Source organism: Elaeis guineensis, chromosome 3 (assembly GCF_000442705.2).
Source record: "Elaeis guineensis isolate ETL-2024a chromosome 3, EG11, whole genome shotgun sequence".
NCBI lineage: Eukaryota > Viridiplantae > Streptophyta > Magnoliopsida > Arecales > Arecaceae > Elaeis > Elaeis guineensis.
The window spans coordinates 85,897,673-85,914,173 of NC_025995.2; positions in this window are offsets into that span (position 1 = coordinate 85,897,673).

A 16,501-nucleotide genomic window follows, 5' to 3' on the forward strand; every position below is an offset into this window, starting at 1 on the left:
TTTTGTTCACCAACCGTTGGTAGGTTGCGCCCGCATTCTTGAGGCCGAAGGCATGACCCTGTAACAGTAAAGGCCGCGATTAGTGATGAAAGCTATCTTTCTTCATCTTCAGACGCCATTCTAATTTGATTATAGCCGGAGAACGCATCCATAAAGGTGAGGAGCTCATGGCCTGAGGTCGCGTCCACCAGTTGGTCAATTCTGGGAAGGGGGTAGCTGTCCTTTGGACAAGCCTTATTCAGCTTTTTGAAGTCTATACACATCCTCCACTTGCCGTTTGCTTTTTTGACCAGAACAACATTGGAAATCCAATCAGGATAATTGACTTCCTTAATGAATCCGGCCTTGAGGAGCTTATCCACTTCCTCGGCTATCGCCTTCTGCCTCTCCGGGGCATGACTCCGGATTTTTTCTTTCATCGATCGATGCTTTGGATCGACGGCTAGATGATGCTCCATGACTTCCGTGTCAATCCCCGGCATGTCTGCTGGAATCCAAGCGAAAATGTCTGCATTCCTTCGTAGAAAATCAATAAGACGCATCCGCACCTCCTTCCCCAGGTTGGAGCTAATTAGTGCCACATGCTCCGCGTTCCCATCATTCAAAGGGATTGGTACCAGATCTTCGATTGGGCCGCCCCTTTCTTCGGTGAGGTCATCGGGTCAGCCTGATCGCTTCTTTGCAAGGCGATGTTGTAGCAGTGTCTGGCCAGGGCTTGGTCTCCCCAGACCTCTCCGATCCCCTGGTTGGTGGGGAACTTCAACTTCAAATGGTAGGTTGAAACGACAGCTCGGAGAGCATTGAGGCCGGGTCGGCCAAGGATTGCATTGTAGGCGGATGGCGCCTTCACCACCAAGAAATTCACCAGAGCCCTGGATTGCTTTGGATATTGACCCGTGGCCACAGTCAAAGCTATCATTCCTTCCGTCGGAACGGCGTCACCGGTAACCCTACCAGGGGGGAGCAAATCGGCCTCAGATGATCGCCAAGAGCGGACATTCTTGAAAAGACATCGTAGAACAAGATGTCGGTTGAACTTCCGTTGTCGACAAGAATGCGACGGACGTCGTAATTTGCTATATTCAAGAAAACTACGACTGCATCGTTATGAGGGAATTGGACTCCCTGGGTGTCTTCTTCGGTAAAGGTTACGGGTTCTTCAACCTTTTGCCGCTTGGGGGATGCAGCCGGTATGTTGGTTGCCTCCCACCGGGATCCCCCCGAGATGGTGTTGACGGAATCTGATAGAGGCCGATTGTCCGGCCACTCCTTGTCGGCGACCATAGCCAGAGGTATTTGTGCGAATGCCTCGCGAGAAGGCATCAGATGAGGAAAGGAGGAGTGGGTGCCGGATAAGATCACCGGAGGTGGATCCATTGAGCGCTCCTTTAAGAACAAGGGTATTGCGAAGACACAGGCCCTTCCTCTAGCGCCAATCCTGTTGGTGCAAAAATCCGCTTGCACCGGAGAAGCTGGAGTTGAGGAAGTCACGGTCGCCGTCGGGACCTGCAAAGGAAGTCTAGACCGGAGGTGGGGTTGCTCCGGCAAGACCCTCCGATGCTCAAGTCAGTTCTCTGCCTCAACAAGAATAGAGTGCTCGAACGGAGAATTTAGCAGAGTTTTTAGATGAAAGATGAGAGCTTATCGAATAACGTATCTGGGGTTTTCCTTTTATAGACGGAGAGGGCAACAGATTGATAGCGACGCCTGTAACCGTCTGGTAGTGGGTCGCCCAGAGTCCGAAGGAATTTATTGCGGAGAGTAGTGGAGCGGGGTCGTGGCGATTGCTGTAGCTTGCCACGCGGGATCAGTTACGGGGAGTGGAGCGGTGTCCGCTGTCGTGGCTCATCTGGGGGTGGTGGAATCGCACAGGATCCGCCGCAGGGAGTGGAGCAGAATCATGACCGTTAATGCAGCCTGTCAGGGAGTAATGGGGTCGCGTAGGGTCCGCCGCAGGGATTGGAGCAGAATCATGGCCGTTAATACAGCCTGTCAGGGAGTGATGGGGTCGCGTAGGATCCGCCGCAGGGAGTGGAGCAGTGTTGTCCGTTATTGTGGCCCGCCAGGGGGTCCAGACTGGTCGGTCAGAGCTTGGTTGGAGTCGGTAGTGAGGTCCGACACCTGTAGAAGTCCGGACGAAGTCTACTTGCAGTTGGGGTCGTGGGCAGAGTCCGACTCTCGCAGGAGTTCGGACGAAGTCTGTCTGCAGCCATTGGTGTCGGGGACGGAACTCGACTCCCGTAGGAGACCGGGCGGAGTCCTCTCAGAGTTGATGTGGCGGACGGAGTCCGGCTCCCGTAGAAGTTCGGGCGGAGTCCTTCTACAGTTGAAGTTGGCGATGGAGCCCGGCTCCCGTAGGAGTCCGGGTGGAGTCCTCCTGCAATTGAAGTTAGGTGCGAAGTCCGGCTCCCGTGGGAGTCCGGACGGATCTTACCGGCGGTTGAAGTTGGCTATGGAGCTCAGCTCCCGTAGGAGTCCGGGCGGAGTCCCCCTTGAGGTTGGAGTCGTGGGCGGAGTCCAGCTCCCGTGGGAGTCCGGGTGGAGTCCTCTCGGAGTTGAAGTCACGGGTGGAGCCCGGCTCCCGTAGGAGTCCGGGCGGAGTCCCCTGCAATCAAAATCAGGTTCGAAGTCCGACTCCCGTAGGAGTCCGGGCGGAGTCTACTTGCGGTTGAAGTTGTCGACGGAGTCCGGCTCCCGTAGGAGTCCGGACGAAGTCTGTCTGCAGCCGTTGGAGTCGAGGACGAAGCCCGGCTCCCGTAGGAGTCCGGGCGGAGTCTTCCTGCAATTAAAGTCAAAGACGAAGTCCGGCTCCCGTAGGAGTCCGGACAAGGCTTACCGGCAGTTGATGTTGAGGACGGAGCCCGGCTCCCGTAGGAGCTCGGGCGGAGTCTACTTGCGGTTGAAGTTGTCGGAGGAGTCCGGCTCCCGTAGGAGTCTGGACGAAGTCTGTCTGTAGCCGTTGGAGTCGAGGACGAAGCCCGGCTCCCGTAGGAGTCCGGACGGAGTCCTCCTGGAGTTGATGCTGCGATCGGAGCCCAGTTCCCATAGGAGTCCGGGCGGAGTCCTCCTTGAGCTGATTCTGCTGAGGACTTCGGCTGTGGGTATTTTATACCCAACAGAATCCAAATTGAAAATTATTTTTTTAATTATTTTAAATTAGATTAAATTTAATTAGATTTGACTTAATTTTAAGATAATTAAATTTTACAATCTAAATAGAACTTGGATTCAAAGTCTAATTGAATTATGATTGATAGGATTTTGAATTGAATTCTAATCAGATTTGAATTGGATTCGAATTGAACCTAAATTTAAAATTATTTTTATCTAATTAATTTAAATCAAATTTAATTTAATTAATCTTAATTTTATTTGAGACTAACTAAATTTTATAATTCAAGTAGAATTTAAATTTAAAATCTAATTAAATTAGGTTTGACAGGATTTCGAATTAGATTCGAATCGAGTTTGAATTGGAGTTGAATTGAATCTAAATAATTTTTTAAATTATTAATGATAAAAAAGTATCATCATTTCTAATTCTATTGCTAATAATATTTTTTTAAAAAAATAATTTTCTAAATTATTATTCAAATTTTTTTAAAAAAATATTAGCGACGTCAAGATTTTTGTCACAATAACCCCAATTTGCCGTTGCTAATAATTATTTTATATTTAAATATTATAAAAAAATTAAAAAATTTAAACACTTTTAGTGATGACTTTTGCCATCATTAATAATTAAACTATTGTTCCTAATAGCATTAGCGATGATAATATTTTTGATCGATTTTGTGATCGCTAAAGGATATTATTAGCGATGAAAATTTTTTTCGTATCTAATACCATCGTTAATATTCAATATTCTTGTAGTAAAAATTAGATCTAATCGATTTTTAAGTTTTATCACCAAATATTCTAATACTCAGAAAACTTTTAGGGGGTGTTTGGTTCAAAATCGGAATCAAAATAGGAATGGGAATAGGAATGGCTTGGAATCAGAATCGAAATGGTTAAATCCTTCAAAGTGTTTGGTTTGTGATTGAAATCAGGATCAAAATTGGAATTGGAATAAAAAATTGAATCCATAGAGGAGAGTAGGGATTGAGTTCTATATAGATTGAGCTATTCATATTCTACACCGGAATCAAAATCGAAATTAAAATCGAAATGAAATTTCTTCCAACCAAAAGATTGGAATGTGAGTCGCGAATTTCGATTCTGATTCCAGACCCCCACTCCCCTCAACCAAACACCCCCTTAGTTCTATTACTTGAATCAGTTGCCAATCAAAGTTTTAGATACTTATTATTCAACTTACATGCTCAAAAAATTCTTATCAAAATAATTTTAATTTTTTATAACTATCTGTATATTTATACTATGACTTATACAAAGAATTATATAAGATAGAAAAATTTTAATTTAAACTTAGTATGTCATTTTTAATTCATATTAATTTTTTTTTCAAGTTTATTAAGAATATTTGATCAATTATCAATTTTTTGAATTCTTGAATATTATCTTAAATCCTTTTTTAAAACCCACCAAGATATTCCACTAATTATGAAAATTTTCAATAACATAATTTAAAATTGATCACTACTGAGCCTCTAATTTAAGGTAAAATTTGAATAAATTTAGATCAGTTATTCAGATATCAAGTATAGCATAAACTTATTCTATGCAATAATAACTCGTACCTTTCTTTGCTTCAACATTTTGTCCTCCCACGTCAATTTTCTTCTAATGAAGATTTAGTGTCTGGAGAGAGTCCTTATCTCAGCCTTGTTACCTAACACTGCAAGGCAAAGCATTACTCAATATATTTTTGATTTATATCGCTTAATCTATCATAGTCCTACCTTAATTGTTGAAGTTCTGATCTTACAGCATTACCTTTTAATAATAATACTTATAATACTCCTTGTCTGAAAAATTAACATCCTGCCCTTAAGAGTGAAACTAGTGCTTCAAAGTATTAAAGGCATATATCGCTGCATACTCTTCAAACTTTACTTGTTCTACCCCAAGAGAGCCAACTATTTTAATAGTCTCGTAAGGTTGATTCCCTATATTAACAATTGCCTCAACAAAAGACCTAACATACTGTCCTTCATTTAACTTAACTTCATAAGTCAGATTTAATAATCCCAACTTTCTTGTGACCTCTGTCAAGATAACTTTTGATGATATATCTATTATTTTCATTATTTGTAATTAACATTCCATATAATAAAGAATAATACTAATCATATATTTCATTCATCAGAACAATTAACAACAACATAACTGTACACTCCCGACTTATGCTTACAAGCAAAACCAATAATTCATAATCATCAAAATTACTTAACTAATAATTAATAGATCACCCTTAGTATGATGATGAACTATGACTATAAAATTTTTTTCAATACTGTAATTATTATTATTATACTATCAACATTCATACACTATTGATACCAACTTCAATTTATTTTTAAAACATCATCAAGAACTCATTTCAAAATTCTAAATAGATCAAAATATAAAATCAAAAAGTATGACTAGAATAATAAAGATAAGTTTGTATATCTTATTATCTAATAACTACCCCACTTACACTTAGTGCATGCCATGATTCTAATACATTCCTATAAACTAAATCTATGCTCTGATACCATTTTAACTATTACATCCCTGACTTTGAATTTAAATCAAAATAAAATTTAAAAACACGAACAGCCATAGCATTTCTACAGAGTACCATCCTTATAGGCATGCAAGATATCCAACTTGGCAAAACCTCAATATAATATGAAAGATAGTATAATTATCGCACCGATAGTGGTATTAATAGAACAACTAACTATTATATAGATAAATTTTAACTTCAACTTTTATAGTAATCCAATCAGTTTTATACCACATCATTATACACTTACTATCCTTGGAAACTAACCACCTTTCATAGACCGACCTCAGCTTCTATATACAAATTCCAAAATTTTAAGGTTCGGCCCGAAAACTAAGTCCTAAAATATGAAAATAATATGTGAAGATTTATGAGCTTTACGACTCAATAAGTAATAGATATATTTATAAAATAAATTTAAATCATGTATGATATGTAATTCAAATGCATCATACAGAATGTGATATCAATTTGATTGGTATTAAAGTTATGCAATTAAGGATACTTGAGATATGATCTTATGTTAACTTTTTCATAACATAGAAATCAATAGATAATATAAAGATAAAGTATATATCCAATTTTATAATGCTATACTTAAGCACGGATATCTATTTTTTTTAGCTTTACAGTCCTAACTATGGTACCACGATTATCCGCGTAGCAAGAGATCTCAAGTCCATACTTTTTTCTATGGTGGAGATCTCAGGTCCATATTTTTTTCCATGGCAAGGATCTCGAATCCATGCTTTCCTCCGTGGTGGGGATCTCAAGTCTGGATATTGTACAAAGTATTGTTGAGAGTCAGATGATACGTATATCAATAACTATATATAATTTAAATATTTTTTGATATATTTTTAATATAGATTTGATACAACTTGTTACAACTTAATATAATTGATACAACTCGATACAGCTTGATACAACTATGATATATGTATTTAAAAAAAATAGTCATAATTTATCAAGTATGATCTAATTATAGCATGTAACATCATTTAATATAACATATAAATCTTAATTTATTAATCAATTATTCATAATATATAAAATTTTATATTTGATTAAAATGGAAAGCAATTAAAGCTATTTACATTATGTCAAGAAGATTTTACTCAACCATTTCATGCACAATCAGATCGAGATGTACTTACAATAGTTTGTATCCTTTCAATAGGATGGGATGATTCTCACTTGATTTAGATTGATTATTACAAGATGCAAGTATTACTTATAATTATTTGTATCATGTTAAAGAGATGATATGGATGTATATTCAATTTTGATTAATTATAAAATATAAATGTTACTTACCCCTTAAAGATGCTGATAATTGAATAATTGACCACTGTACTCTATCAAAGTTTTTTGGGATCTAGTAATCCACAACCACAGCTAAGTTAATAAGCCACATCAAGGTTTAAACTAATTTCTAATAATTTTTCTAACCTTTTTAAGTCTTCTAATTCTCAGGGTTTTGCTATCTTGAGAAAAAAAAAAGAAAGAGAAGAATGGTACAATATCCTCCCCATTCTTTCATTTAGTTACAACTCCAATCCACTAATTATTTATCCTAACTAAACTCATTCAAAAATTCTCAAATTTTATCCTCAAGTTGAACTATAAGTTAGCAATCCCTGGTTAAAACTTCATCTTAAACTACCTAGTCAATAAGGAGACAAAATTTATGGATTAAAATATGATAGAACCAATCTGCCCTCAAAATTTAATCTCTAATCTCTTAATTCTCTTAAGGTTCGGCTCTTATCAACATCCTCACCTCCCTTAACACTCACTCTTCTCCTAATGGTCCCTTCCCTTTCGTAGATTTTTCTTTATCTCAAAGCTTAATTTTTTTTTTTATCCATCTTTCTAATCGACCATCTACTACTTAATTCTTAACAAAAATTAACTATGTACAAAGAGTTATAATAATATCTACTTATTGATCTCTAATTGGAAACAGCTAAAAATCAAGAACTTTTAGGCTTACCTGATTTGATGAAGAGATCACACATGGTAGCAGCCACAACCCAAAGAAATGATAAGAAAAGAAGAAGAGAAGGAAGGAAAAAGAAGAAAAAGAAAAGAAAGAGAAAGAGAGGAGAGAGAGATGGATTGTATTTTCTTTCTTTCTTTGTCTCCTTTTTTTTCTGTTTTTTAACTCACTCATACATACCGACACATATACACACATGGGGATGGAGAGAGGGAGTGAGAGGTAGAGGTCTCTACTCATTTTTGTTCTCTTTTTTTATCTTTTTTCCTTTGTTGACAAGAAAGGAGGAAACTGGGAGCAAGAGGATGAAGAAGAAGAAGAAAAGAAGAACTTAAGAAGGACAGAGAGAGTATAGAAGACAGTGTGCACAAGAGAGACAGTATTGGGGATAAAGGAGAGTGCGAGGGAGATAGAGAGAGAGAAAGAGCAAGCATGAGAGATAGAGAGTGAGAGAGAGGGCACGGGAGATAGAGAGAGCGAAGGATAGGAAGAGAGAGCGTGAAAGGGAGGAAGTTCTATTCGGAGCCGAAACAAAGGAGGTTCCTTTCTTCTTCTTTTTTTTTTCCTCAAGTGGGGTTACACATGGTTACCTCACGAATGATCATAGGTCTGCAACATGCAGGCCCCCATATGGCATATGAAATGGGCCCCAGACCGGTCTGAGTCCCACACTTATGCTTGCCTATTCTTCTCTTGCTTGCTCAGGTGGAGGTGCTCAAATTTTGGGAACATGCCTTGCCTGGATCGAGTCCTTCATTTGCTTAGGGCTCTGGGGCCTAGGCAGCAGAGTTCTGTTGGTTCTTATGATTCTATATCTTCTTAACCCTTCCCTTGGTTTCTTTGCCTTTCCTTTTTGTTTTGTAGTTTTGGGGAACATAATATGGTGCTATTCAAAGGCACATTATTTTTTTGGTAATCAGTGGAGCTTTAAGCTGTATTAAACTAAAATAATAGTATACATGGAATAGACACACCCAGTATGAGAATATTGTAATTATATAAAAGTAACTGGTTTGGGAAAGGAGTTAATATACAAGGTATCCTATATAACAAAGAAGCTCCTAGAGATTTGATTTGAAATTTGATATGGCAGACTAATTGATGAGTGAGATAGTGAAGTACTACCCCTTGCTGAAGCCAAATGATCATAAGCCCAAAGCACAAGACCACCTTTTCATCATGGCAGTTACGGTGAAAGGTGGGAGGAAGATGATAACCCCTAGCCCAGTCCAAAAGCCATATGAACGTAAGCTTCCATTCCAAAAAGAGATTAGTTATCAACAGGTCTTAGCACAGTAATAACTTCATAAACAGCTAGTTATAGATCGAACAATGAGTACCCCGTAAATACTATCATAGTAGAGAAGAAGGTGCAGAATGAGTTGGCATGACTAGCAAAAGGAAACATATTAGTTAATGCTGCCATCCAGGCCTCAAGTAGACCATTGTTTGTTGTGGACCATATTCCATCAGAATTTTTTCCATATGAATCATCATCTGGGAGAATATATCCAAGTAATAAAATCTTAGACAGTATAGGATGACTCAGATCCCTGTAGGCAACTGAAAAAATGAAGCCAAATGAAGCAAATGCAGTAGCTTTTTGTTCACTAGTTGCTAAATGAGCCCAAAATTTATAACTAAAATCGAAAAATTGTCTTGTGGATATGTAAGAGCTTGTTAGAGAGAAACCTAATGGGTACCTGTTAAGGCACCCACCAGAGCCTCAAATAGGCCCATACACACTACGGGGCATATCCGATCAGAATCATTTTCATGTGAAATATCATCTAGGAGAATTAAAGGATAGCCACATTGATAAGTATTCTTCCAGGAGCAAGTATAAAAATCCTTCGGCAACTTAAAACTCCAATCGGTAAGAACCAGGTGATTGGTAAGCTCGAGAGTCAAGAGGAAAGAATATAAAACATAACAATAAAGTACACCTATGGCCACTTATGCTGGATTCAAATGAAATTATTGAAGATAAGGGGAAGCATGTTATAGTGGGTTTTAACGTGGAACACTTGGACACACAACCATAGCAGAAGGCCAAACTCAAATTGAGGAAGGCCTGCTCTAGCAGAGGGCAAGTATAAAGTAGTGCACCCATCTGAAATCCGAGTGGTAACCCATTGTGAGCTTTACAATAAATCCCATCAGAATCATTCTTTTGAAACATCATTTGGGAGACTCAAATAACAGCAATGTTGTTGAAGCATCATTTGAAAATAATTATTTAAAAGCCAAGGTACCTCCACATCAGGCTCAACAATTGACATCAAACTATTAAGCAACGCAGTGTTGCCAACCATGCCATCTGTATCATAAACCTTCCTTATTTTGACCAGTTTGTTGGGTCTCTCTAATCGGGTAATAGCAATGAAGTGTCAGAGAACTCCAATCCGTGTAGAACACCATAAAGAAGTGCCCGAGAAATCCCATCCTTGCTGGTACCACCAACATAAGAAGATCCATGATAACAGCAAATACTTGGATAAAATCAGCATTGCAACCTGACTCAAACACAAAAGTGGAGCAAAGAAGAAAAAGATATGAACCAGTACTTGTAATTCCTGATAACATGGTGATGAAGCTCGTGCCATGTGAAAGTTGACTCCAAACCCATAGTCAGGAAAAGAAGCATACGTTAACTGAAATGCACAAACTACTTGGTCATCCCAATCATAACATAGAAGCATAGAGATCCAAGTAAACCAGTAGTGAGAGTATGAAAAAAAATAGTTTGAAATCGATGGTCCACCATATCGAAAGTATACCCAGCATGCAGTTATAGGTGGTAACACCTGGAGATGCTTGGAGACACACTTCTTAGAGTACCAAATGAGGAAAAGAAGTATCAGATCTTTGAATCCAGCAAGAACCTAGCTTAAGTGATATGAAGCCTACACAAGAGCCAACATTGCGTGCCAGCTGAAGAATCCAACTACATCAAATGGGGATATTGCTTTATAAAATGGAGATATTGGATTAAAGAACAATGCCTACCCACCATCAATATGAATAATTCTCGGGCAAAGAAATGAAATTGGACCAGAGAAATCCAACTTCAGTGTAATAGAATTAAAAGTTAGAAGAGAGAATATAGTGAAAATAGGACATGGGTTGGAGAAAGTTGAGTGGTGAAGATATGGATGGTGATATGAATAAAGCAGGGAGAGGTAATTTATCAGTTGGCAATGTATGCTTGTCATGGATTTTCTAGGCTTCATGTTAATGACATGATAACAAGCTGCATCTGCAAAAGAAAGAACTTATATGGTGATATAAAATAGAGGAATTCAATACCGTATGGAAGAACCCCAGCTGCCATCATGTATACAATGATAATGGACCACCAGAGTGGATCCTCAACCTGCAAGAAAGTATCAGTGCCGAAAAAAATAAATATTATATCCATCACTATTGATCAAATATTGAGCAGTTGGATCTATTCTGTCACTGGAATGCCACTGGAAGTCACCAGCCAAAGCTCTATTAGCCATGAAATCGACCACCTGATTAGCCTCCTGAAAAATATGGCAGATCCTAAAATAAGGAGAAGAAGTCTTCTAGGTCCAAAGATCCTGGAGGAAAGGTATGTGCCAGTAGTTGTGAAACTATGAAGAAGCAATCCAAGAGGTCACAATGATAGAGTCTCCTTCTATCATAATGTGGTTAGTAAGTCCACAACAGCAACCCTAACCCCTAACTAGACAGCCATTAGTTTTGCAAAAGGTACAGACATATGAGGAAATAGTTTTTCTCCCGATTGAATCATTCTCCCAGCATGGTCTCTTATCACATAATTAGAAGCAACTTTTGAATTTATTATAGAAGCATCAAAATTGACCTTAATAACTATTGAAAAATATATCCTAAAACCAATTGTTTGGACGATTGTATTCATTTTGTAACATATATATAAATTATTACTTAATGAATAAAAATTATTTTGGCATCATTCATTGCAAAGTTACATCTTCCTTACTAGAACTCTTGTGTTGTGATGAAGTCCTTAAAACTATAAATAATCGATAAAGGAGGATTTATCATATAGTTCTTAAACATATTCGCAACCAAATGATACATCATTAAGGATGATGATGTTTATCGAGTGAAGGTTATTTTGTACCATATAGATTGGTTGTCCTCTTAACCAAGGAGTATGGAAACACTGATATGGTATACAAATGAGATGTAGAAGTACATCATCACTGAACAAGTGACTCACCTATTGAGCACTCTGCTGTCAAGAGCAGTTCGCAAGGCATATGGACATAAGTGTCCCTCAAATCTAAGATCACCATAGTGACTTGTAAGCAACTCACTGTACTTTGGTGCCGGACTATCTATATTTCTAATACAGTGACAGAAGGCTACTGAGTACAGTCAAGTACTTATGAAGTCTGTGTGCAGATCAAGATAGAATTGATTCCTCCAGATTATAGGAGCTGATGCATCACTGTATTTTAATTTAATAAAATCTTAATCAGGATAATCCATATGATGGATTTGAAAGGTTGGAATATAATGTGGATGATCTTTCAGAATTGATAGTTTAATCCTAGGCCATCCTAAAGCATTCAGGGTCAAAAGGATGATTATGCAGTAACTATATGTATAGGTTCTTGAATATTGCCTTGCGATTATTCTACCTATCCAGATGTCGAAAATCATTGTTAGATGGTAACTTCGATTAGTAGAGAAAATGATTCCTGTGCTATCGACTTAGTATTCAAACCTATATAGTCACTCACAAAGTCAAGCGACATGGAAAAGTATTAACCTAAGTCTATATGTTCAATTTGGAAGTACATAACTTGATTGAATAAATAGATTAACTTGATTGAGAATTAAATAGTTGACTATGTCTAGCTAGCACTAGAATTAAGGTTCAGATTCAATTTTGAAGATGAATAAGATTTGATCTTTGATCCATGAAGTCTATGAGAGATTAGATTTAAGTGCTAATTAATTTCAGATTAGATTTGATTTAATTAAACTTAATTAGATTCATAAATTCAAGTTAGACTTGGTCTTAAATTCTAAACAGTTTGGGATTAACAGTCTATTCGAAATTAGTTCGAATCAGATTTAAATTGGATTCAAATTGATCCATATTGGATTAGATCCTTAGAGTCTACTTTTATTAGGACTCTCTCTCCTCGTGGCCGATCAAGAGGTGGTGGGGTGTCGGTTGTTGCCACCCCACACTTGGGTGTAAGCGTGGGTACATGTGGATGCCTAATTAGGCATTAATCCTCTCCCTTAGGATTCCTTCTTTGATAAGTTATGGATTAATCCAAAGCCTATTTGAATTAGAAATTCTAGTCTTATAGGTCATAAAAAATTATCTATAAATAGGGAGGACCTTTAACTATTATGGGATAACAATTAGATTGTGTGCCAAGGTGAGATAGAGAGAGAGGAGGCATGAAAGAGAAGAGAGTCCCTTCTCTCTTGGCGTGTGCTAGGAGTGGGCGTCCCACCTCTTGCATGAAGAAGGTTTGGGCATCCCCTCTGGCTGGTGTGAGGCATCACCCCAGAGCCTCTCTCTCTTCTCTTGTTGTCTTGCGAAGGTGCTTCAATCTGAGGCTTCATCCCACTTTCTTGCGAAGTTTGACGTGCACGCGAAGTAGAGGATTTGTGGATTCAAACCTACACGAGACTTGGGATTCAAAATCTTTGAAATTTGTTTCCTATTCTACTGCATATCAAGTAAAGATCTAATCTTTATTAAGTTGTTATAGAAAATTTTTAGATACACCCTGGCTATCCATCTCATTTTTTCAAAGAAACAGATTTCTTTTCCTTCAATTGGTATCAAAGCCAGACTTTGATATACGGATGCATAATTAATTTTTTTGATTTATTTATATATTATATATAATTAAAATTTTATGTTAGATATTAAATCTAATTTAGATCTATTTAAATAAAATTTATGATCTAATTTTGATTGGATTACAAGAACCTAATTAATAGTTGGTTAAGGTTTGTTATAAATTTGTTATAACAGAATTTTTCTTGTTGCTGATTTTATTGGAGTAACAACCTATTTTAAAATTTATTTTAAATCAATTTTAACAAAATTTTAATGTTGTTATTTTGGTTATGAAGTGAGACTTATTTCAGATTTGAATTGAATCTATTTTGACATATTTTCAGATCTGATTTCTAACAAAATTCTGTACAACGTCAAAACAAGATCTAACCAAAAAATTAATCTTTATGTGTTTATATGTGTATCTAATTAATTTTGTATAAGATTTTAGATTTGAATTTGATATTTTATAATCAGTATAAGAAATATTTCAGATCTGATATGATATATATGATGCATCAAATCTGATTAGATTAGATGAAGAACATGATTGTTGAGATTAAAGTCGTGTTCGTGACATAAAATATTTTGTCAAATTGCATGTTGATGTAATCCTATTTAAAATAAGATTTTAGATCTTAATAGTCCAGTACTCAGACTGATGAGATCGCTAGGCCATTCGATCATGAGAGAAAGAAGGGATTAATCTTCCTCTCTTGCTCATTTGACGGGTTATCTTATGATGTATAGGGTATCATTGTGATCTAGTTTCATGAAGAAAAAAAATAAACAGATTTTATAAATTATTTTGATCATAAATAAGTTTAGATTAGATCTAAAGCAATTTGTGATTCATTACAATAAGATAGATTCCGATATAAAAATTATTTTAAAATTTGAAAAGCATGTTACATTAGATGTAATCGGTAATGATCCAAAAATAGTCATGATACATATGATGTATGTGTGAAGTTTAGATCACACTTATGTATGTTTAATTATTAAACATATATATAAAAATTTATTTTCATGATATGAAACATATAGTATGCTTCACTTGAAATCTTAGTAGAATAGTTCTACAAACTTAAATACACGTTTCACATACTTAATTTGAAATTAAGTTTAAATGATCTAAATTTGAGAATTGAAGATTACTAAGATACCACATAAATCGATGGACAATGGGTTAGCATGAATTAGGTTCTTCTATTGGATTAGATCTAGGATTAAAAATAAATATGGACTAAATAGAGAAATTAGTTAAATCTAATCAAGAGTTGAATTAGATTAAGTCAAAATTGTTCTAGATCAACATCAATAGTTGAAGCTTGATCAAGTCCATATTTTTGACCTTACTAAATGGATTATGATCATGGCTCAGTGGTTGAGCCCAAATCTTCTAGTGGATCAAATCAAACTAATTAACCAATTGGTGTCTAAAGTAAGTTTGATAGTTTCGATCAAGTGATTATTAATTGAGAGCTATTTACCTAGATGGCATCTATGGAGAGTTAATAGTATATCTCTCTCACTGATCTCACTTACTTGGCCAATGTGATGGATTATATTTTGATTAGGTCACTTGTTGATTCGAGTTGACCCATGCCATTAAGATAAATTAGTATGATTGATTCAGATATCTTTAGATCAGCTTGTGTCTAATCCTCTACATAACTTGATGAAGTCAGTGGGAGGATTTATGACTTATAAGTCAATTTCTTCTCCTAATCTCAAATCAATAAAATCAAATCTTTTAAATTATTAGGTCCTTAAAATGATACAGTTATGGAGATAATTTGTTCATAGCCTTCCATTAAGGTGTGTGATAATGAGTCCAATATTCCAAATAGATATTGGAGGTGCCACACACCTGGTGTCTATTAGGTATTGAAATTATTATTCAACATATAACCATTTTGTTATGCCCTTCAGATCAATGCTTAAGTTGGCCAAGCCATACTCTGGTCTAGACATTCGTTTGTTGGATACACTTGGTGTAGTTATGTTAATGATTGGACCAAACTAAGATTTTTAGTAGAGGTGCCACACGCCTGCTGAAGAGAGGCCTAGGGCAAAACCTAATTGCTAAAAATTATTTAGAAAATAATTGGTTATGAATCTATCCATGGATGCACTAGGGTTGGTCGAGTCACACTCAGGCCCGAATGCAGTCTATGTGAATTCTAGTATCCGCTAAAAAATTAACATAATTTTTCGAATTGAAGGTAGAGGCTATCAATTCATAAAAAATAATAGGAGAACCTTTAGACTAAAGTCCATGTCATTAGGATTAAAAATAATTTATATACTAATAGGTTTATATTTTTTCTTTTCAGCTATGGCCAACACACTATCGCTTCGATTGCTGTTGGACATTGACAAGCTTACCGGATCAAATTTTGATAGTTGGTATCGAAAGTTGAAGATCGTCTTGGAGCATGAGAGATCCTGTACATGCTTACGAATCCACCATCTGAATAACCTGTTGCCAATGCACCCCGTACTGTGAGAGACACTTATTTGAAATGGCTCAGTGATCGCACGACGGTGCATTCCATTATGAGGGCAGCCATGAGTGACGAACTTAGTCGTAAGTTTAAGGATGCATAGTCAGAGGATATATTTCAAATATTGAATGAGTCCTTCGGCACCTCAAAGGATATGGAGAGACACAAAACCTCCTGCGTAGTATTCAATGTCTGTATATGAGAGAGGACATCAGTCACTGATCATGTATTGTACATGATCGAGCAGATTGAATGCTTAAATAACTTGGCTTTCTATTACATGAATAGTTAGACAAGGATGCTATCCTCAATTTGCTATCAAAATCTTATTTATCCTTCTTGAGTCATTATAGAATGACAAACTATAGTGAACTATCATGGTTTGCTAGGATTACTGTAGATGTTCGAGAAGGATCATCAATTTTGAAAGGAGCTGGTGCATATAGTGGGAGATTTGTCTGCAGATTGTCGACCCTCTAAGAAGG